The 23656-nt window shown below is 45.0% G+C and overlaps 1 long non-coding RNA gene across 1 annotated transcript; it reads right to left on the bottom strand.

Annotated features, from left to right (window-relative positions):
- Positions 1 to 237: 237 nt before the first annotated feature.
- Positions 238 to 12089, bottom strand: LOC119381353 (uncharacterized). The gene is made up of 3 exons (XR_005181398.2): positions 11973 to 12089; positions 2247 to 2345; positions 238 to 400 (listed from the first exon to the last, which is right to left on the bottom strand). It is a non-coding gene; the product is annotated as an uncharacterized LOC119381353 (long non-coding RNA).
- Between the last annotated feature and the right edge of the window lie 11567 nt (positions 12090 to 23656).

Raw genomic sequence — 23656 nt, 5'->3', positions numbered from 1 at the left:
TTGTTTTTTACACCGGTTGCTACGCATCAAAGTATCTTGCCTGAGGATCTTGATCATTATGCCTCTTGTGCATGTTGTTTGTCTGATTCCTTTGCTTGATTAATTTCCTTTTCTGTAGTGCGTTCTTATTTTGCTGTTCAATTTGTCGATCTTGTTTTCTTTTTTAAGCTTTTTTGCGAAAATCACTTTAAAGTGAATATATTAATGAAATAACTAAAAGTGCACTGAGGATAAAACTTCTGTATATCAAGAACCGTTTATTTATACAACCACGGTAAACACTTGGCGTAATGATGGCGTACTGTTAACAAGCCGGAACAGTGTCCACTTTTTCACGGCAAATCACGTTTTCTCCTGATCTTTTACAAGTGGAGTTGATGACCGTTACGTTGTTATAATGCTGAAAAAATGAACATATGTCTGCGTAGTCAATATAAGTTGAACGACGTGTTGAACATTGATACTATAAAGTGCTTGTTCACTGTCATCGTTTTTTTTCTAGCGCCGTACGCATGTTGTATTACTTTATATGATTATTAGTACTATGCACACTGTGTATTCATAGTTAGGGACGTTTCAGTAAATTTTAAAGCATTGATTCTATAACACTTCGTGAAATTTTCCCCATGTGATAAACAAGGCTGTTGATTGTTCCCTGCACTTCATGAAAATTTCCGTCCACAGTTTTTTTGTTAGATACTTATATAGCAAATAAATATTAGGCATGAATTTCACGTACTGATGTAAGCTAATATGTTGCTCTCCAGGGTAACAAATGGTGCAAGCCTGGTTGGTTCTAAGCCATCAAAGTCTTGTTGGTGAAAGCCATGAGTTATCGGTACAGTCTTCGTAAATATATACTAAAGGTGTCGTGTTCATGTATCCCCGTGTAATATATTATTTTCGAGTAATGCTTGCAATCGCATTCAAAATTGCTAACTGTCATAAATTTCGTAATCTACAGGCTGGCATTTGCTTCTCCCCTCAACTGGCATACCAAAAAAATACTGGCAACGAAAGATACGCTGTAAATAGTGAAATGACAGGCGGTAGTATATTCACAATAGAATCAACATTGATCTCATCTGAAAACAATATTTAAAAAAAATGCGGCTGGATTTCAACGGTGAACGCCGGACAAACTCGGCGCGGTGGTCGCGCGTACTATCTCCATCTGTGGGCGTGGCTTGGCGGTGGCTGCTCCTAGGCGCATGCGTGGCTAGGCGAAGTTAAACCAAGGCGGTATGCCGCTGTGGCTTGGTGATTGATAAGCAACGGCGCAGAGGGTTTTTGCGGACACCTGATGTATTACATTCACCTTTAAGAGCTTCGCTCTTAAAATGCCACTTAACTGAAATTTAAATATCATAAGCTTGTAGGCGCACCTGGAAAGTTACTTTCCTGTAGGAGGCTGTGTTGCTGCTACTGCGACAGACTGTACTTGTTCAGAAGCGAAATGTTCCTTAGCAATCTATTTGCTCGTATGCCACATTTTGAGGGTGTGTAAACCAAACGCCAGTTGCTGAAATTTCAATATACAGCCGAAGGCGAAAGGGCGCAGCAGGGGTCATTTATGTGATGGGCATTATTTTGTGGCCATGCCCTAAGCGCTGGTTCGGTGCACATAGGTTACAGGGCAATGTACTTCACCTTATGCAAAATGGTGATATTCAAAGGGAAATGTATTTTTTTCATACTTACGGGGAAAGTTAAATATAACGTTGTGGAGGGATGTGCGCCGTGCGATACACAACTATCGGTATTTAAGCAGGGTGTTATTAGAGCGGAACATTTAACGTGGCTCTTGGACGCTGTGTCGCTTGAAGAAGTTTAGAGGTTAACAACGACCAACAACAACTCATAGGAATGAGAACAACCGACGCCCGTGTAGCTCTGTTCTTTTTTTAAGCGTTCAACGTGTATCACCAACTTGCGCAATCAATTACTAGATTGAAGAATCTTTGTATAGACTTCTCTACATGTCCGCAAGACCTAACACAAGCAAACCAACATACAGAATAAGTTGCTGGAATGACCTGATACCCTAAAAAGCCGCACGTTCTGAAAACTTTTCATTCGATACAGACAAACTAGTGATATTAAAATTTTCTGGATAAACTAATTCCTGATTATTTTAAGGCGCACGCCTCAAAAATGCGGTGGAATAATTTTGGTAGTGTAATGTAACGTTGCTCTTTCTAGGAAATTAAATTGCTTTCATACACATACCGAAGTAGTAATCTTACCAGGCAGAATGATCCTACTGGGTAAAAGCCATATTCCAACTTATCTGTTGATTTATTGCGGCAGAGAAACGTGCACCCGAGCTCCGTAGACTTTGTTCTCTGCATAGGAAAAATAAGAAATTCTTCATTTAGCAAAAATGCTAGGTATATGTACGTCATGTCTGCGTTGCGTCACCGCCTCGTCGGTAATAAAGCTGAGAATTTAACATGAGCTGCATTACAGCAATGAGAGTCACATACATCATGTAAACAAACAAACAAACAAATAAATAAAAGAAACTAACAGATTCGCTACGTGTGCCAGGGCACAATTTTACAGGGCAACTGTTAAATGGCGGTTTCTTGACCCCATTTTCTTCTGCATGGCCTATCGAGCATGAAAATGTGGAATATCTCAATATGCTTTTTCAAGCGAGTGAGAGAAACCCCTTCGCGGGTGCCTTTTAATGGACATTCATTCGACAGCGAGGACCTCAGCACGTTTTTTTTAATCCGCATCAGCTAAATCTAGCTTCCTATTCCAGCTAAATCCAGCTAAATCCAGCAATACCCAGCTAAATCTATTATGTCTGCATGTACGGCATGCTTAAGTGGAAACCTTAAGCGGCCCTGCAAGCTTTTCTAAGGGATCATTTAATGGCTTCAGTAAAGGAATTTATTGCATCACGAACATTTTGCCGCAAGAAATTTCAGGATCCGTAAAGTAGGAGCGGAGTTACAGGGACTTGTCGCACGCTCAAACGTTTTTTAACACGAAAGTGATTTATGCCGGGGTCCACCAAGACTTCAGTGGCGTATTTCCGCACGTATTTCCGTGACGGAAAAAATTTACCTGATCAGATGTCAAAGAAAAAAAGTTCCGTCAACGAGCATCGAACCTATGACCGCTCGGTCAGCAACAACAGATGCCGGGCACGCTATCCACTGTGTGACGGTCACTTCTTTCTTGGTCTTTATAGCTGGGCTTCAGTTTTCAACAGTGAGATGAGTGTACATCCTGTCTACAATTGTTTCATGTGCAACAGTAATTCCATGCGAGGTACCCAATCGGGTACATCCTTTTGCATTTTTTGCAACACAAGAAACGAAGTCAGCGTCTCACAAAAGTACTCTATCGCTCGCCGAGCATCAACATCAGCGTCACTGCCAAGTGCGGTTGGCCAACGCTTCGCCTGAGTTTGCCGTGTCTTCTGTTAGATTGAAAGGTCGAACACAAGGTTACTTTAAAGAGATTGTCGAGTCATTTCGCTTCCTCACTGCGCCACGGTCACAGACTCTACAGGCTTTACAAACGCGCCTTTTATATCTACCACTCTCCCGGTCGGCGGGGTGGTGTCGCCCTCTGGGAGCGGTAAGGTAAAGTAATTCGTCATTACTGTGCCCTCCGCGATTAACAACTGCAACGCGTTACACATCCGTCCCATTCGGCGCGTTTTCAATAGAAGTTCAATTTTGTCAATGCCTTAACACACCGTGAGATGGCGATCTTAGACCAAGCGTCGTAAAAGCGTCAGCCTCGCTCATAGCATCACGTTAATCCAAACCAAAAATAGTTCTGCGACGTGCGCCTGCCTCACCTGGCTGTTACACCGCGTTCCCCGCTGACGTGCTCGCCTCGACAACAATCGCGGGCGGGGGGCGGCACGACGCGCTTTGCGTTTCCCTCTAGTCCGGCCGTGGTGTTCAATCACATTTTAACATGCCGCGGGATGGCGACCAAGTTCTGCGTCCAATATGCGACGCTCTTCTGGCTATCACAGCTCGTTCTCTGATTACGCTTTCACCGTTAACTACTACAGCAGCACAAGTTTTGTGTAATCATTTAACATGGGCGTTAGTCGTCGGGATGGAGATCCACCACCAATCATCAAAGTGGGTGCATCCACAATTAACGGTGCTATAGCTGCCAGACATCAATATACATTGTGCAAACTCTCGTATATCAATGTACAGTAAACATTCAGTTACTTCTGTAAGGGCACGCCTTACTTTCGTGATATTCCGATTCCTATGACGGAGGGATCAACAATCTTTTCTCTCCTTCCGTACCAATGAGCACCCTGAAAGCTACGCAGGGGGAATGACAAGGTGGCAAGCAGGATGTGTTCCTTCATCAGCGCGCGTCATTACCTTGAGCACGTTCATTTCCTTTTTCTTTGTTTCGAACGCGCGGCTTGCATTTAGTGTGACCACGAGTGCGCGGGCACGTGGTGGCATCCTGCGTCCATCGCAGTAACCAGGGCTGGGCAAAGATACTTTGAAACTGTATCGCAATACGATACAAGATACTGCCACGATAATTGTATCCGATACGATACTTGGCAATTGTATCTTAAGATACCTCGATACATTCTCAAATTTGTTATTAAAGATACATATAATGTATCAGCAAACGCCTATGCACGAAAATGTCGTGTTGAAAATTTCTTGACTTCTTGGTTTCGGCGCCCGGTTGATGACCCGAAGGTCGCGTTTTGTGCTACCGAAGGTCGCGTTTTGTGCTACCGAAGGGCAAATGATGCACGAAAGTCGCGTGTGTGCCGTGCAGTGGGAAGGAAGGCTAAAAATTTGGCAGATCCTACGCACCGTGGGAATCGATGTTGCACAAAGCATTTGTGGGAAAGTGACGGCGGCGTATTTTTTCACATTGAGCAAAACTTGATGGAATAGCGCTAGAGAAATCTGCAAATGGTATACGCACACACATATGTTGAAGAGTCGCGCGTGCGTTATATAGCGAGTTGCGCAACGATGCCAACAGCAGCATGGGTGTTACCAACACCAGACGCCGTAAGCTGATATGTAGTGCTTATATTCTTCAATACTAGATAGCACAAATTCGAACAAGACAAAGAAGGAACACAGATGCACAGGACAGCCGCTACTCATATTCAGAAAAATTTCTCTAGATATATTCACAGCGGAGTGGCACGCGCAGGCGTACTGCACGTACGCGTTACAGTCACAGTTGTAGCTGTTACAGTTGCACTAAAGTTGTTATGCTTATAGTTATTTATTATGACGGACACCGCACGCACGTTTAACGAACTCATGTGCATGTGTGGAAGGGGTTCTTGATAGTTCTTGAACAAAGTCATCATCACCGTGATCAGTGAGAAGGATCAGCTGGACAAGACTTGTATCGGATCGGTTTGTGATTGCGACTAGAGCGGTCTAAATGTATGTGAAGTGCGAGGTATAGTACAGCTGGTAGAAATCGTGGGTGCCTCTTACGATGAAATTATCGATGGTGCCTCCTGTCCTGGACGTGGCGACGAGGTCTTGTGATGCCTGTTCATATGCAAGTCGTCTTTCATGCAGTGTAAGCAGCAGGCGTGGTTGGGTTTTGATAAAGCAATGTTGATGTCACCGGTAATGATGAGGGGCATCGTTCTCACGGCAGAGTTATTGTAGGAAGCATTGACCCCAGTTTTTGCGTAATGCACGTGGTCCACGTTGCGGACCACGTGGACGAGTGGATGGTAGGCGAGCGTCTTCCAAGCGTATTCTCTCGTCAGCTCCCTCAATTTGTTTGCGTCCACCAGGGTGGTAGAGCGGTTACGGTGCTCGGCTGATGAGCTGAAGATCGCGGGTTCGATCCCGGCTGCGGCGGTTGCATTTCGAAACGATAGAGAGGCGAAATCATGGAGCCCCGTGTACTGTGCTACTTCAGTGTACGTTAAAGAACACCAGATGGTGATAAATTCCGTTGCCGTCCACTACGGCGTCTCTCAAAATAATATCTTAGTTTTGGGACGTAAGATCCGTACCATTATTATTATTATTTTCATTAATATTATTATTATTATTATTATTATTATATTATTATTATTATTATTATTATTATTATTATTATTATTATTATTATTATCACTTTCCTCGCGTGTAAACCTGTATGTTCGCAGCTACTGTGTTCCTTGAGACTCTGTATCACCTGTGGCGCATACCCGCATATCATGAACTCTGGTATGCGGGTATGTGCCACACGTTACTGAAAGGGTTTCATGACGTACGCTACAGGTATTAAATGCGAAGCATTTCTTAGCGAACTTCGGGCACTTTGCGCGTTTCTATCTATCTATCTATCTATCTATCTATCTATCTATCTATCTATCTATCTATCTATCTATCTATCTATCTATCTATCTATCTATCTATCTATCTATCCAGCCGCCTACGTCTGGGCGCTCTCCCAGTCGTCTCCATAAGTTGTTATATACCTAAATTTGCATAGCATAGACCCGCCACGGTGGTCTAGTGGATATGGCGCTCGACTGCTGACCCGAAGGTCGCGGGATCGAATCCCGGCCGCGGCGGCTGCATTTTCGATGGAGGCGAAAATGTCGGAGGCCCGTGTACTTAGATTTAGGTGCACATTAAAGAACCCCAGGTGGTCTAAATTGCCGGAGCCCTCCACTACGGCGTCTCTCATATCGTGGTTTTGGGACGTTAAACCCCAGATATTATTATTATTAAATTTGCATAGCATAATGAATGTATGAAGAACCAGATTCACTGGCGATGACATAGATAACGCAAAATACCTGTCGCGTACGCCATGAAACCCTTTCCCTCGGTCACGTGTGGCACATACCGCATACCAGAGTTCATGTTCTGTGGGTTTGTGCCACAGGTTATAAGAGTCTCAATCAACGCAGTAACCGCGAACATACACATTGACACGGAAGGAAAGTGATAATAATAGTTATTGTTCTGGTTTTATATCAACCGTTGGGCAAATAAAGTTTATTCAACTCAACTCAACAACGTCCCAAAACCAGGATATGACGAGAGACGCCATAGTGAAGGGTTCCGGAAATTTTAACCATCTGGTATTCCTTAACCTGCACTGACATCGCATAGTACACAGGCCTCTAACATCTCTCCTCCATTGAAATGCGACCGCCGCGGCCGGGATCGAACCCGCGACCTGCGGGTCAGCAGCCGAGCACCGTAAGCACTACACCACCCTGGCGGAGGTAAAGAAATTGAGGGAGCTGAGGAGAAAATATTCAAGCGAGCACTGGCGTAGTTTTTCTTACGCAACGGCGTTCTCCAAAAGAACTCACCACTTCGAGCCAAGTACCTTCTCGTGGTGCCTTCAGAATTGCGACCCGAAGTCCTCCAGGTCCTACACGACGTCCCGACTGCTGGACACCTCGGTCTTTCCCGCACGCTCGCGAGAATACAAGAAAAGTACAACTGGCCTCGCCTCACTGCCCACGACACCCACTACGTAAAGACTTGCCGAGATTAGCGACGGAAGACGCCGCCGACAAGGCCAGCCGGATTTCTTCAGCCGATCGAGCCACCTCGGCAACCGTTTCAGCAGATAGGGATGGACCTCTTGGGGCCGTTCCCAACGTCGACTTGCGGTAGTAAGTGGATCGCCGTAGTTACCGACTACCTGACCCCGCTACGCCGAAACATGGGCCCTGCCCAAAGGCAGTGTCGCCGAGGTAGCCACGTTCTTCATTGAGAACATTGTCCTACGTCATGGCACCCCAGAGGTCCTCATCACGGCGGACTTGACTCAGGCAATCCTGAGATACAACCAGAGAAGTCACCGCCGCACAACCGCCTACCACCCACAGACGAATGGCCTCACTGAGCGTCTAAACTAGAATATCGCTGACATGCTTGCCTTGTACGTCGACGTCGAACACAAGACCTGTGATGCCATCCTTCCGTACGTGACCTTCGCATACAACACGGCCACGCAAGAGACGACGTAAATGACGCCGTACAAGCTTGTCTACGGATGGAGCCCGGCGACGACGCTCGACGCAATGCTACCAACAGCGACTCACAAGGACGATCTCGACGTCGCCGCTTATTTGCAACGCGTCGAAGAGCTCGGCAGCTCGCCCGACTGCACATCAAGAACCAGCAGAGGGCCGACAGCCGTCACTCTAATCTTCGACGACGCCACATGGAGCACCAACCCGGTCACCGTGTGTGGGTTTGGACGCCGATACGCCGACGGGGACTTAGCGAGAAGCCTCTTCGATGATACTTCGGACCATTCAAAGTGCTTCGAGGTCTGGCGCTCTTCACTACGAGGTCATCCCGGACGGCATTACGAACTCCCAGCGACGCCGCGCACGACCTGAAGTCGTCCATGTCGTGCGCCTTAAGCCATTTTTCCGCGTTAGCGAACCTGGGGACTCTACTTTTTCATTTGTGATTGTAATTTTTCTGTATGCACTTGTTTTTGTAGCGTTAGGTACACTTGCCTAGCCGGAGCAGATTTCGCGTGCAGCGTCATGAGCCGTGCTGCGCATGCGCGAGGATCAATAATGTCACACAGCTTGGTTACCGGAGCTGGCATCTCACGCGCTCTCCGCCACCGCCGCGCGCGGCTCGCTGATTCTGGTCTGCACCGCATTCGAGAGGAGTGACGTCGTAGCCATACACACAGTGGCACCGGCGCGCGGGCAGCTGTTCGCCTTCTCTGTGCAGTCGCCGTCTGACGCTGCGCTGGGGCCGCTTAAAAGCGCCTCTGACTGGCGTTTGCAGGTGGGTAATGCCATGGAGAAGGAAAGCGCACATGTTGCTCGACGGCGCAGAAGAGCCGAGAAGCTTATTTCATCGGATCCCGAAGTAGTTGCCTGGCAATTAGCGGTTCAGCGTACGAAGAAGGCTAATAATCCTAGACAATCTGGAAAGCTAAGAATAATCAGCTGAGCATTTGCTGACGCTACGTATATCCTGGCACAGCCGAGCTAAGCTACTGCAATTTTTTTCCTTCAATGTTCTGCCCCAAGCATCGGGACGATGCGTTTTCAGAGGGGGGCAATGCCACGCCCGAGAGGGCGCTGTGAGCGCTCGATGGTAACGGACGCACGCCACATCGGTTCCGTAGATTTTCTTCAATTGCTGCGGGCCACCACCACCATACCCTTCAAATCCGGGCTTATCGTCACCACCAAGTTCTGCGCTTCACCTAGACACCACCCTCGTCCTGGTGGGCCCAGCTTCGGCAATTTGAAAGACATTTTCCACTTCCGGCTGCAACGCCGCCTCGCTGGGGGAGCCCGTCGTGGCGGCTCTCGGCCCTGCGATGGCAGCTGCTAACGTGGTTACGGGTTATGACCCTGCGTCAACGTCCTTCGGTATCGCAATCTAGCCGCGATGTGGAATACCGTGATGTTAATTACTCTGACGGCCTAAATGTGCTGGGCGTTTTTTGTCATATGCATCTCATTCTTGATTCTATATCCTTGTTTTTTGTTGTACTGTGTGCATATATGTTTGTACGTTTTTTTATTAAACTTCAGTTGCTAGGAGCGCGTCGTCCTGTTATTTTCGTTTCTCTGTGTTGAGGTTTTGTTCCGCTTTCGTCAAATATGAATTCGCCATCCGGCTATGCTTTACAGTTTTCCTGCGTGGTACCATGCATGGCTAAGCTAAACTTTACCCTCTTCCTTTGCACGTTCCCTCCTCCTTACCCTCGCATCACTTCTCCTGCCCTCACTTTTCTTTCCCACCCCCTTGCCATACTATTTTATACATGGCTGTGCCATGCATGGCTACGGTGTACATGGTTTTGCCTACCTGACGTCAAGCGACAATATGAGACGAGATGACAGCATGCGAGATCCGGGGCCCGTAAAGTGATCCGCACTTAAAAAAAAAAATCAGCTAGTACCACGCATGATAACCGTAATACAGCGAAGCGGTAAGCGCGCGAGTGTTTTTCATTGGCTAGCGAGATCACGGCGTGTCGTAAATCCACCGCTAGATCAGAAATACCCACGTTTATACAAGATTGAACGATGGAAGATCAGTTCATCTGCGGGCTGTGGCAATAGCGTTCCAGCGAATTACTCGCTTCACGCGATTTGCCGCCGCGCAGCCGGAATGCTGCCAAGTGTGCTCTCCTTGTTACCTACATGGCGCTCTTACGTGCCCAGGTGGCTTGCCTTGGTTCATTAAATTATTGTGAGTCTCTAATTAACGTCATTCTTGAAAATGCTAATTACTTATGCGGTATTTTGTACCGAAAATCATAATCGTTTTGTTGCCTGGGCCCTCTGCATGGGAGCCCAGTATTCTACCTCAGAGCCATGTTAGTGCTTGAAACTCCTCTTTCAAAAAGACCCTATACAGGCTTAATGTCGGGAAGGAGACATAATAACATATGTAACGTAGTGGGGTAGAAGAGTAAAAGAACAACCAGGCGTCACACATCGTGAATTTTGTAACCAGCGTCACACAATGAGAATTGCGCAACGAGTGGGTTGTTTGATGCTTCCAACCCATTACAAAGGCTCTGCCATAATTCTTCATCGTCATCAGCCACAACATCAACAAAATACACCTAATGCCTTACAGGTTCTTAGCGGATACCACGGTTCTCCGCAGAACGATGCAAAATTGCACAGTGGCTTGTTCCCTACTTCACAAAAATTATGATGATTTATAGTGTAGTGGGTTCCTCGCAAGTGCACTTCTGTGGGTTGCCAAGGAAGCCTATAAGGCTCCAATGATCCGTTTCTTCAGGATCTCAATAAAGTTTATTCCCTCTCTTTCTCACTTTAACGTATGATATAGAGCGTGGTGGGATAGTTAAACAACAACCGGGCGTAACGCAATGCGAATTATGTAACTAGTGGGTCATTTAAAGCTTCCAACCCATTACAAAAGGCTCAGTCATAATTCTTCTACCTCATCAACCGTCGCATCAACAAATTGCGCATAATGCCTTACGGATGGCACCTCGCTTTTCCGCAGAATGACGAATAATGTTGTGCTGGGTGCTTTCCAACTTCACAAAAATTATAATTTGTGGCGTAGTGCGTACGTTGCTAGTGTACTTCTGTTAGTAGCCAGAAGAGAGTTTACAACGGGCTCTAGAAATGCCGCTCTTCCAGCTTTCGATTTCACTGTGCTGCGCTATCGCGCATGCCTGGCGTTTTCTTCAAATAGCGTTTTAGTCAAGGCACGCGATCAGCAAGAGTAAATGGGTTGTTGCAAGGCAGCAGGTTTTAAAGCCTCGCATGGAGCTCGCTATTTTCATACGTCAATTTGGACGATCAAAATTAGGAAGTGTTTTTGTTTATCGTCAATACCATCACCGTCATCGTCGTCATCAGAAACAGCATAGTTTATGTTCACTGCAGGAAAAATGCCATTACGTTGAGCCATGTCCTGCGCAAGCTGATTGCCTTTATGACAACTGAACAAAACGGAAACTTCATGTTACGCTGTGTCATCCTCGGCTGCATTTCCAATCTTTTATCATTTTGTTTATCGTTCTGTTCCAACTGACTATTAGTTGTTCGTTCTTATTATTGCATGGCCTGGCCAGGTGTTTTTCCTGTTGTTAGCACAAATGTAAGTTAGCCATGTTGTTCCCTAATTTACTCTGCCAATTTCCGCTCGATTAGTGGCACGTTTTTCATTGTCTATTAGGTCTCACCCTGAGTGATTTGCCACTTCTTCTCAGGTCTTTTATATTTCAAATATCCACCCAGTACTTTAGTACTGGCCCTGTAAACTGTATGTGTTTATTGCACTTTGGGCAGAAGTGTTTATATTTCATTAAGACAAATATCTTATTGCTGTAATAGGCAACTATGTGGTTAAACAAACATTTACAGTTACCTGTTCCGTGATCCATTCTACAGCATGGGAATAACTGATGTGCAGTGAATCTAACCCCATCGCCTACTCTGACGAGCTGTGGTTACGAAGTAAAAGATTTGCTTATTCAGGACGTACATTCTCACGTGTCTCTCCTGCGCATCCACGTGATATTTCGTCGGGTATGCAAGTGCCATTCTTGCACTTTCCTAGTCTATTTGCGTATTCAAAGTCATATCCGAAGGTCGCCACCTGGAAAAGTGTTAAACAAGTGTTCCAAATTAGTCAGTTCAAAAGCTTCACGTTTCCAGCGTTCCACTGCCCAATACAGCTCGTAATAGTGCAAACGCCTACAAGCCAAGCGTGGCTGGGAATATGTGAATTCGAAAAGAAGTATTTCGTAGACTAGCGTTCATTTACGTCACAAATGTGGAGTTGGCAGCTTTGTCGAGCAAGAAAAAACAAACACGCGCCAAAGTTTAGATAAGAGGCCGTTGTTTTTCATTATAAACAAACTTCGTTTAATATGGATCAATGTCTGTTTTTATCCAAAGAAAGACTTCCCCTTCTTGCTAGAAGTATACTAGTTTTGTTCCCAACCGCCTGATCGGTGTGGCTTTGGCTAGTTAACATGGCAGTTCTTTATACGCTATGTTTTCAGCGGTGTTTGCTGGCCACATTTGCAATAGGTGGGCTCGCTGCTCTGCTAGGATATGATTATGAGAGAACCATGATATGATTATGAGAGACACCATAGCGAAGAGTTGTAGGTATCATGCCACCTCTAGTTCTTGGAGTGTTCACTAGATGACGCCGTCGTAGGCACCTCTAGTTTTGAGAAAGATCCCTAGATGGCGCGAAGGCGTTCGCTGCGTTGCAGATGCGTGCTCTGGTCCCCCCCCCCTCTCTCTCGCCTCGCGAGGTCGACGCAGGCAGCGTCTGCTAGCGAGGTTCTTATTTGAAAAAAAAACCGACTGCTCGCGATGCGCAAGCATTCACTGACCATCCCGTATATATAGGCACTGGATTTTGACCTCCAAGGTAGTGCCTGTCTGAGATTTCTCCTGTGCGTGATTAAACAATAAAAATTCACAGTGTACATGTAAAATTAAAGTGACGTGCAAGTCGCCATGACTCTCATCGACCCTTTAGTATAAACGCGCCCGATCTCACGTCGTTGATGATGTACTGGACAGAATTCACGGAAGATTCACATATGGCGCGTGTCATAGGTGGAAGGCAATCGTTCGATTTAGTGCGGCGACGTACGCTAGGGGCATCGTTGTAATAAAATTCGCTCGCTGTTGGCGCGCTTTCACTTTCGCTCGGATTATTCACGGTTTACCAATTTTTCCCCGCGGAGCTTCGCCCCCTGATCATCATTCACCCCGTGGATATGCTGTGGATTTTTTTTTCTTTTTCTGACTCCTTTTTGCGTCACTGACTCTGTATGGCCCTTCCTGGTCGACATTTTTGATTTGAAAGCATTCTTTCTGGTGCACACGTACTACCTTCAGAGCAGTGTCAAAAGCTTACTTGCCATCGCGGATTACCTCGACGTTTGTGCTGCATTCCTCTTTGCTTTCATTTTCTTCTAAGTAAGCGTCTTCTATAATTCCGGGCAACTTTCTGTCTTTTTACAATAGAAAGACTTTCGAACAATCACGCCTTGCCCCCCCCCCCCCCGAAAAAAAAGTCCTGGCTATGTGCCTGACGTAAACAACTGTGTTCCACACCATTGATGAGTAATGACTATTCTAGTTGTCGTACCATACCCAGGAATTCGCGACATCGCTTTTAGTTTGGCATTTTTCACACCATATGGCGTAGAGATCTTCAACTTTCAAAATTGACGCAAGGACACCTACCGCGCGGCACACAAAACGAAAATACGTATAAACGAAAAGAGCACGATATCGACTATCGCCGCCGATAGCGAACCGCAATCGCTGACTGATAAGCGCAAATCGCACGACGAGCAGTCGGCTGGCTGCCCGATTCTGAATCGGCAGTTCATTTGCAATGAATTTGTGTATACAAGTCGCTTGGCTGCGCTTTAAAAACACGAAATCTCGAAATGGCGTGCTGCCCTTCCTCTCGCCATTTTCGGTGTATTTCGTCCGATAGTATGGTCGTCGGCGCCCGTTAGTTTCTCGAAGAAAGTAAGCACGTCCTTTCGTCGCTGCTGTTTTTGCAGCCTAGAGAGAGAGCTAATTTTAAGAAAATAATGCCAGCTGATGACGTGAAGTTGACGGCTTGGGAATACGCAGACACAGGCTGGACGTCCCTGATATTTCTTGGCGTCATTTTACAAATGAATTATCTTTCGCTATTGCGTTAAGACACCCGGCCGTGTCATATGCGCTGCCAGAGACAATCTTTTTAGACCTAAAGAAGGAGCATAAATAGGGGGCAGAAATTGATTTGAAAGGAGTGATTGCTCAATGGCTTTCTGAATTTAAGGATTTTAAGTAAAACGCTTTAATTTAAACAACACTCCTTACGTTTCTCAAGCACATAATAATAGACTTCCGAAACAACGTATTTGATTAAGCACATGCCTAGCTATACAGCTTGTATTTGCCTCCCTGTTAAGTGTTGGTGAAAGCGTAATGAATTCAATTAGAATAACGTCCATGACCATGAAGCCCACCTGTTTGTTTCACTGGCTGTGTTGGCCTGAACAACGGCATCGGGTCCTCGCTTGAGACCCTGCTACCTTGGCCAGTTTTATTCAGAACAAGGAACGCGTACAAGCGAAATAGAAGTTAGCGCTCCTCTGGTTTCCTTGCTCCTGCTTGTGTCATTTCATTGCGCTAGTTGCTGAAGAAAATCGTGCTTAGATGTTTACATGGCAAAGTTTGTTAAAAAGTCCCTCGCTAGGACCCATTTATTACATGTATGAGGCGCTGAAAGGTTTCCCTTTCTTTATTTGAGCAAGGGACGCGAAAGTTTTGCTAAATTCCGTTTTTTTTTCTTTGTGGCGAGTGTATGTTTACCGTGACGGAATGTATGAACTTCATCAGGCGATTTTCCTGGCAGCTACAGCTGCCAGAAAAATCTTGACAAGGACAGCTGCGCCATCTCCCGCGTGTCCATCAAACGCTCCCTGCCGAGTACGTATTACTGACAGCAACATGACTATCGCACCTCGCCCAACTACCGAGCACAAACCTGACCTTACCGCGCCCTACACTTTGGTTCATAAAAACGCACTTGGCTTTACAGTATTGCACCATTGTTCAGTGAGAGTGGGAGCTATTTGCAGGCAGTTGACTTTTGTATCTCTGTAATATTGGATAGACGTTCCTACTTCCTTCTGATCTTTTTCACTACTTGCACCGCATTGTCCATCTCCTATTCTCTTCTCCCCTTTCGCCTCCCCCTCACCACTTTCACTCAATTTGATGTGAATAGTGGTATACATAGAGAGTATCTGTATTGGGAACCTGTTGTCTTAGGTCAAGGAAGAAGCTGCGCAAATAGCGTGAGACGACTTGACCGTCCTGTACAAGGAACAGCGCTGGTGTGTTTAACAATACCATTATTGCAAATGCAGTCCGTTTTAGGTAGCATACTTAAAACGAACTGCTTGCATATTTAAAAGGGACTTAAAGACAACCATGCATATTTGTGTTGCGCATGTAATAGTATATACAAGCAGCACTTTTCGTACATAAGGCATAGAACTTTATGCATAAATACAAGTTTCACTAGAAGCCTTCCAAGTAGTACAGTTTTGCACCATTCAATTAAATTTCGGTAATGTCTGAAAACTGTTCACAAATGATTGTGTTTAAGTGTAGGGAGCGGTGGATGCGGCATTTACGTAATTAGTGCTACACTTTCCTGCATGTATTCAGGAAGGAAAAAAGAAAACAAGAGAGAAGGTAGTGAAGTTAACCAGTTACATGGCCGGTTGACTACACTACGATGGGGGATTGGGAAATGGGGTATATTATGTATTGCCTCTTTAGCTCCATTCGATGTTGTCTTCCTAGCCCGTTATTATTATTATTATTATTATTATTATTATTATAATATGGCTCCCAGTCGGGATGCATGCTTGCTATGCTCCTGCCCGTTTTTTCGGTAAGCAGCAGTTTTTTCCGCTGTGAAAGTTGTTCTAAACGTGTTCATGCGAAGTGTGTAACCTGGCCTGATGAAGAGCTGCAACTTCTGAAGTGTGGATCGCGCTCATTTGCTGCAATTTATGTGATCTGAGCAGTTCTTCTGGTAAGCCTAACGAAGACACCTCGGCGGCGTGCAGCGATGAGCCCTGCAGCTGCTCTCAAACCGGTTCCCTCTCCACGTGTGCCCCTACGGGTGGTGAGCTCGCCGGGCTGCGCCGCCTCCTCCTCGACGCGTTGGAGGGAATCTCGTTCCTCAGCGACGAGGTATCCCAACTACGCGAAGAAAACGAGCGCCTCCGCAAGGATCATTCCCGCGGTGTTGAACAACAAGCCCGTGTGGTCGCCTCCCTTCGTGCAGAGGTCCGCTTCCTGCGTGAGGAGCTGACGCGCCGCACGGCCGCCGTGTCAGTGAAGGCGCCTGTGATCCGTCCAGAGCAGGTGACCGTTGGCCGATCTGTGACCTCCAAGCAACCTGCGTACTCTGAACAGCCTCTGCCCAAAATTCTTTCATCTTCGAATTCGCCGCCATGTGACGTAGACACGTCCGAGCGTGTCAGTGTGATGCCTGCGACAGCCTCTTCTGCAGCGGTAACTGAGGGTGTGAGAAAGAAGAAACCCGCCTCGTTTGGAGCATTGAAGACATCCACTATATCTGTAGCTCAGCGGCCACAACGGCCACAACGGCCAAAGGCCATTTTTGTTACGAAGCTGAGCCCGGACACCACTGCTGCTGACATCAAAAAACATATTGCTTCATTCGATATGTCTCCCATTTCCTGCCGGCGACTTCAAACAAGATTCCAGTCATATTCTTCATTCTATATCGAAGTTGACGAGGAAACGCAACAACGCCTGAATGACCCTTCGATGTGGCCCCTCGGATGCCTCTTCAAGCCATTTCGTGGGGAGCTGCGCGATGACATGCTTCATCCCTCTGAGCAAGTGACTGGAAACGAAAGTGCCGTGTAACGTAGACATATTCTACCAAAATGCTCGGGGTCTGCGTACCAAGACACTGGAGTTTTTCTCTAATGTTCTTTCGTCTTGTTTTCCTATTATCGCTATTTCTGAAACCTGGCTCGGCACTGAAATTCTCTCATCGGACTTTTTTCCCCCGACTTACACCACCTTCCGCCGTGACCGAGATTTCAGTGAAACCAAACAGAAAAGGCGGTGGCGTGCTGATTGCCATTGACAATTCACTGAAATCCGTTAGACGGAAAGACCTAGAAACTATCGAAGAATCGATCTGGCTAGAAATCAACCTTGAGCGCCGTGAAAAATTGTTGATTGGATGTTTCTATTTACCGCCCAGCATTTCCCCTGCCTCGTTTCACGATGTCATGTCTTCTATTGAACTTGTGATATCTTCTCATAGTGGGCACAGAATTATTGTTCTTGGGGATTTCAATGCACCTGGAATTGACTGGAGCACGCTTACCTTTTCTCATTACAATCATTTCTCAGAGAAAAAGTGCAGCCTGCTCTTGGACTTTCTGGCGTTTAATTCCCTAGTGCAACATAATTCAGTCGTCAATTCCAGTGGCAACGTCTTAGACCTGTGTGTGTCAAACGATCAACCCCTTGAAGTTTCCCGCTCCAACATCTCTCTTGTACGTCCGGACAAATTCCACCCACCACTTAACGTAAGATTATCTGCATCAGCCGAAACAACGAGCTACAGCAGTTACGTAAACAAATCTCCAAGATTTGCGTTCAAGCGAGGTGATTACACGGGCCTCTATCATCACTTGTCCACCGTTGAGTGGTCACAGGTTACTGACAAACCTAATGTTGATGACCAGGTTGATCGGTTTACGGAGCTTGTACTGAGCAGCATGCTTAATTTTATTCCCCAGTATACACCTAAACAACGTAAATATCCCCACTGGTTCTCATCTGAACTTATCAGTGCACTGAAGCATAAAGATCACGCACACAGGAAATCTAAATGTTCTCCATCCAGCGAGTGGAAGGAAGAGTTCAGCTTTTTTCGAACTCTCTCTAAACGCCTATATAAACGGGATCATAGTTCGTACATTCAATTCTTAGAAAAAAGCGCCTCTGACAGGCCGGCTGAGTTTTGGAAGTATGTGCGTAAACGGTCTAGCAAAAGCGGAGAGTCCTTCAGACTACTAGACTCAAATGGGGTAGAAGTGCATGCCGTCGCTGACTGTTTTGCCACACATTTCTCATCCGTTTATAAGGCCTCAGACTCCAGCACTGATATCAGACAACAGCCCAAGGCAGTTAGCTCATCCAGTGCTTTGTCGCTGGATGAAAATCTTATCAGCGAATGCATTAAGCGCTTAAAACCATCCTTATCATGTGGCCCAGATGGCATCCCCTCCGCCATACTAAAAGCATATGGTACTATATTTGTCCCAGTACTGACTACGATATTTAATAACTGCCTGGACACTTCCACATTTCCTAGCATGTGGAAAACTGCTCGTGTTTTCCCAGTATTTAAGTCGGGCTCTAAGACAGATGTTTTCTAATTATCGCCCGATTTCTCTACTATGTGCCACATCAAAGATCTTCGAACTGGCTCTTCACAAAATATTGTCTTTTAGTGTGAAAAACTCACTGATTCCAAATCAACATGGTTTTCTTGCTGGCCGCTCAACTACCACAAATCTTGCTAGTTTCATGACGCAGATCTCCACACCTATTTCTCAGAGAGGACAGGTTGACGTAATCTACTGTGACCTGAGCAAGGCTTTTGACGTAGTCAGCCACACACTGATTATGGTTAAACGTGCGAACTTTGACGTTGACTTGTCGATTGTGAATCTCTTGCACAGCTATCTGCTCAATAGATCTTGTTATGTTGCCGTAAATGGCCAAACCTCTTCTTTGTATAAAGTGACTAGTGGGGTCCCTCAAGGGTCGGTATTAGGCCCACTCCTATTTTTAATTTACGTTAATGATGTTTCTTTTGCCATTCGTAATTCTTCTTTCCTCTTGTATGCCGATGACATCAAGATATTTAAGGAAATTCATTCAGTTAACGACTGTCGCTTGTTGCAGTCAGATTTGTGTTCTTTTTCCGAATGGTGCAACGGCAATAACCTTTCTCTAAATACCGCAAAGACAAAATTCATGTCTATCACTCGCAAAACATCTAGCGTGTCATTTCAATACTTTGTCAATTCTGTGCCGTTATGCAAGGTTTATGAAATCAGTGATCTTGGTGTTGTTGTTGACAGCGCGTTAAACTTTTCTTCTCACGTTAAGCGTGCTGCTATGCGGGGCCTTCGTTCTCTCGGATGTGTTTGTAGAATATCTCGAGAATTCAGGTCTCCCATGGCCCTACACAAATTGTACACGGCAATATGTCTTCCGCAACTTGAGTATGCGTCCGTGATATGGAATGGCATTGCTCAATCCAGCGGTAACACCATTGAACGAGTCCAGAAAAAATTCCTCAGCATATATAACCATCGCTTTGCTAAAAATGACTCTGGATCTCGTTCAAATACTGCTGAGTCATTATCACTGCCATCACTTCACTGCCGACGAAATCGTTCTGATCTCTTATTTCTCTACAAGCTAGTCCACGGTTTCATATCCTGCCCTGTACTTCTCAATTGTGTTAGTTTTCGAATTCCGCGTAAGTTAACCAGAGAGAACAGACCGTTTCATGTACCCGCCTGCTTCTTCCAACACTCTACCGTTCACAGAATACAAAGTCTTTATAATATTAATTTTCTTGATCTTGACGTTTTTCATAGTCCACAATCACTGTTTTTATCCGAGCTTTGCACTGTTTTGACGTAGTATGGCACAGTGTACAAAGTCTTCCCTTCTCCGTCTTTCCGCATAGTTGTATATGTGCAATCTAATTTTTTATTCCCCTTCAATATTTCTCATATTGTCTTATTTTACTCCTCCCCTTTAGTGTTCATTTCTCTTTGTCTACGTGTTTTTGCTCTTTTTATTTCTGAAGACTGTCTGTATTGTATTGTTTATTTTATTGATTTTATTTTTGCGTGCGCCTGCACAAAGACCTCACGGTTGTTCCTGGGCACGTTAAATAAATGATTGATTGATTGATTATTATTATTATTATTATTATTATTATTATTATTATTATTATTATTATTATTATTATTATTATTATTATTATTATTATTATCATTATTATTATTATTATTAACTTGTCAGCCACCAGTCTTCTTTGAAAAAGTGAGAACTTGTCTTATTAGAGGCGTCACTGATGGTTATTAGAGGCGTCACTAGAGGCGTCACTGAGCACACACGCACCCATGAAGCTGCACGCATTGTTCATGCTGTTTCTCATATTGATATTTATTTATGCCTGACCCGCTTTGTAGGGGGTTGGCCTTTGAACCACTTACAATCTGCGCATTTCGCGTGTTTTGACGCCTGGTGTGATTCGGCGCTTCTCTCATGCAATGTTACATGCGTTAAGCAGACTCATCGCACAACATGAATTTCGTATACGGTTTTCCTCCGATGCAGAGTGAAGCACTGGGGTCGCTCTGTGGCGGAACATTTGCACAGCAGGCCTGGGTTCGGTTTTCGATCGAACGGAAAATTTTAAGTGCGAGCATTCGGAGGCCCTAGCTGTCCTCTCATTTCTTGGCTTGGCGTCACGCTCAAGGTAGTGAAATAGGGCAAAAAAGGCCGCTACGGGTGAAGTCAATATAAAAATTTCTCAAAAGAGAGCGCTGCAATTTACCTCGAAACGAAAACAGGTGAAAAAAATGTTGTGCTTAAACCCTCTCTCATAGGAATCGGCATAACGCGAAAGTGAAATGTGTCTTTACAGAAGTACTTCAGTGTTCCTTGTGCATTGATAAATGCGAGCTTGCTCAATGTCTGCTGGTGTTTGGTGACTATGCACCGTTTGATGTGGACGCACATACGCTAAAGCCTGGTGGCACATCTCACCCGACCACTACCGTGAGTGATCAAGATTAAAGATTTGTGCTAGCTGAAGTAGCTGATTTGTATAGACCCGGACATAGCGTACGCTGTATCCAGCGCAAAGATGGCATCAACAAGCTCATAATCACTAGTACTCGTTATACGCTCATGCAAATCGGCGTTATTTGAGAAGAGAAAGGCGACGTGTGCTCTCTCCAGTAAAAGCGTAGCCTGCACTTGTGATCATGTGATCATGAATGCACTACCACGCAGCGCTTCAGCAACACTAGAGGCAGAGCTCGTAGCTTGAGCCGCGTACGCGCGAAGGCGTCCGGCTGCCCGCTGACATGCCTCACTGTTCCAAAGCACTCACTCAAACTGTATAGAAACAAAATGGAGTGCAAATCAGGGAACCAGCCTCCGCAGCCCTGTGTAGGGGGCATCGATGCCAACGTTGAACGAATGAACGCTGATCTAGAATCCGCCTAGCGCTGAGGCTACAGAAGCGCGTTCTGTCTTCGCTCATTAGTGTCATGATGCAGTGCATTACTTCTACTCTCCAAGATGGCGACACTGCCCCATGCCAACAAAGTAAATGTGAAAGGGAAAAGATGTGAAAGATATGAGACACGTTTGTAAAGGCTCATGAGCGTCGATGGCGCAGTGGGTAAGGAGGCCGACTCCCATCGTCGCAGATCGCGAGCTTGTGGGTCAAGCTCCCACGTCACCCAAATCAACAAAGTGTTTCTTCTTGTTTTTCTTTGTCATCTATTTGTGTGCATTGTACCGATATCACATACGTGAGGTATATGATGTCACCTAATTTTCATGCTTAAAGGGGTGATAGAGGTCAAATCAATACCAAAAGTGGTCAAAGAGGGAGCTGTGGGTGAAGTCTATACCAAGATAGGCCCAAAGAGGGCACTAAGGTAATGTCAACACGATAATAGGTGAATACTATAAATTGGGCGTGTCTGGAGTAAACATTGACAAAGGTTCTGCTTGTGGTTTAGTAAAATTCCAAATCAATTCTACATTAAAATAATGAAAAGTGAAAGGAAACATATTAAAGTTGTTAGGAAGGGGACTCGCTAAACACTACAATACTAAGTACTCTGTTTCCGATTGTGAGCATAACTGCGAAGCGGTTAAGATGTTTTCTCCTGGCACCGATTTTTCTATATCCTAACCTGAGCAGTAAAGTTGGCAGTACTTCATGCTTAATTGTCATAGCTATTAGTGTTGCCGCTTTTATTGTGTTTGTATATTTATTCGTTGTGATTTTTCGATAATTGACGAACTTTCTATTTAATTAGACGTATTTGTTTTCTTTTTATGTCACCCTAAGTTTTCATATTGTTACTTATCTACGGGTAATCGAAGATTTAAGTGGCTGTATTGCGAATATTGTCATGTTTTGTGCAAATATGCAATAAAACTGAGAAATGTATGCGCTGCACAAATACTCTTGTTGACGCAAAGTGGTTAAAAGATTGCACTTTAGTAAATACGTCGGGAACGAACGCTTTACTGCAGTGCAGAAATATAATATGTGCATGCTTTAAAGTTTTTTGTCTTTAATATATAGTGGATGCGTTGCAAACAATGTCGCCACCAGTGTTGTGGCTGTTGTAACCGTGCCTGGTGACGTGGTATCGCGTAAACGGTAAGACGTTTACAGACAAGCCAAAAATATGACAGCCGTACTTGCGCCATCGTGCGGAAGCATGTTATTGGTGTCCAAATTCGATGGCGACCAGTCGGCTGATGGGCTAGCAGAGCGGCGACTACCACCTATTGCAAAAGTGGCAAGCGAACACCGCTGAAAACGTAGCTTATAAAGAACTGTCATGATAACTAGCCAAAGCCAAGCCGATAAGGTGTTTTGCAACATAACTATTATACTTTCACCAAGAAAGATAAATCTGTTTTTGGGACACAACACAGACACTGATCCATATTATACATAGTTCTTTAAAGTTCTCAAGAAAATATTTTTGTGCTTAAGGGTTTTGTTTTGTATTATGTAGATTGGAAACAACAAACTTGCAAATGTACCGGGCTGCGATACGATTTGAAGTTATGGTATCGGAGAGAAAGATTTCTGCAGTATGTTTTATCTGTATGCCAAATACATGTTTCTGGGGTATCGTGTATCGTATAACAATGAAGTTTCTTTCGAGAGCCCAATTGAAAACGTGTCCTCACAGGGTTACTATTTTTAGGATATAGGCGCAATCCCTCCTGAGAAACAGTTTAGCAAAAAAGAGAGCTTATAAGTATTGAATAATTTATGCATTTATGCATCATAAACTTTAAATGGGCGAATTTCGCATGAGGTTTTTGTAGTGGTTTGTGCATATATTTTAATATATTTAACCAAATATAAAATAATAATTTTGTGTCCGTAAGGACCTGTTGTGCAATCACCTAGAATAATCGTCCGCTTGCCTTCATTCCCAGGACAATAAAAATTGGGTTTGCGAAAAATTACCTACTGGAAGGATTCTGTAGGCACGATTACACGAATGACACCATTACGCCCATTGCACCGTTTTCACCAATCATTATAACACTAAAACGTAGCCATGCCCTAAAGTAAAAAGGTCAGTTTACGTTTTTCACCTCTATTTCGCACATTCTTCAACGCGGAGCTAGAATATAAATTATAATGAAGCCCCGAATACGAGCAATGATAGCGTACAAGTGCAATTTTTGTTCAACATCCCACATGTACCGCAAATCGATAGGCATGCTGTTGAGCAATACGCATACATATAGCAAATGGTGTCG

This window comes from Rhipicephalus sanguineus, chromosome 2, assembly GCF_013339695.2.
Source record: "Rhipicephalus sanguineus isolate Rsan-2018 chromosome 2, BIME_Rsan_1.4, whole genome shotgun sequence".
Lineage (NCBI taxonomy): Eukaryota > Metazoa > Arthropoda > Arachnida > Ixodida > Ixodidae > Rhipicephalus > Rhipicephalus sanguineus.
This window is presented reverse-complemented; position numbering and strand designations above follow the sequence as displayed.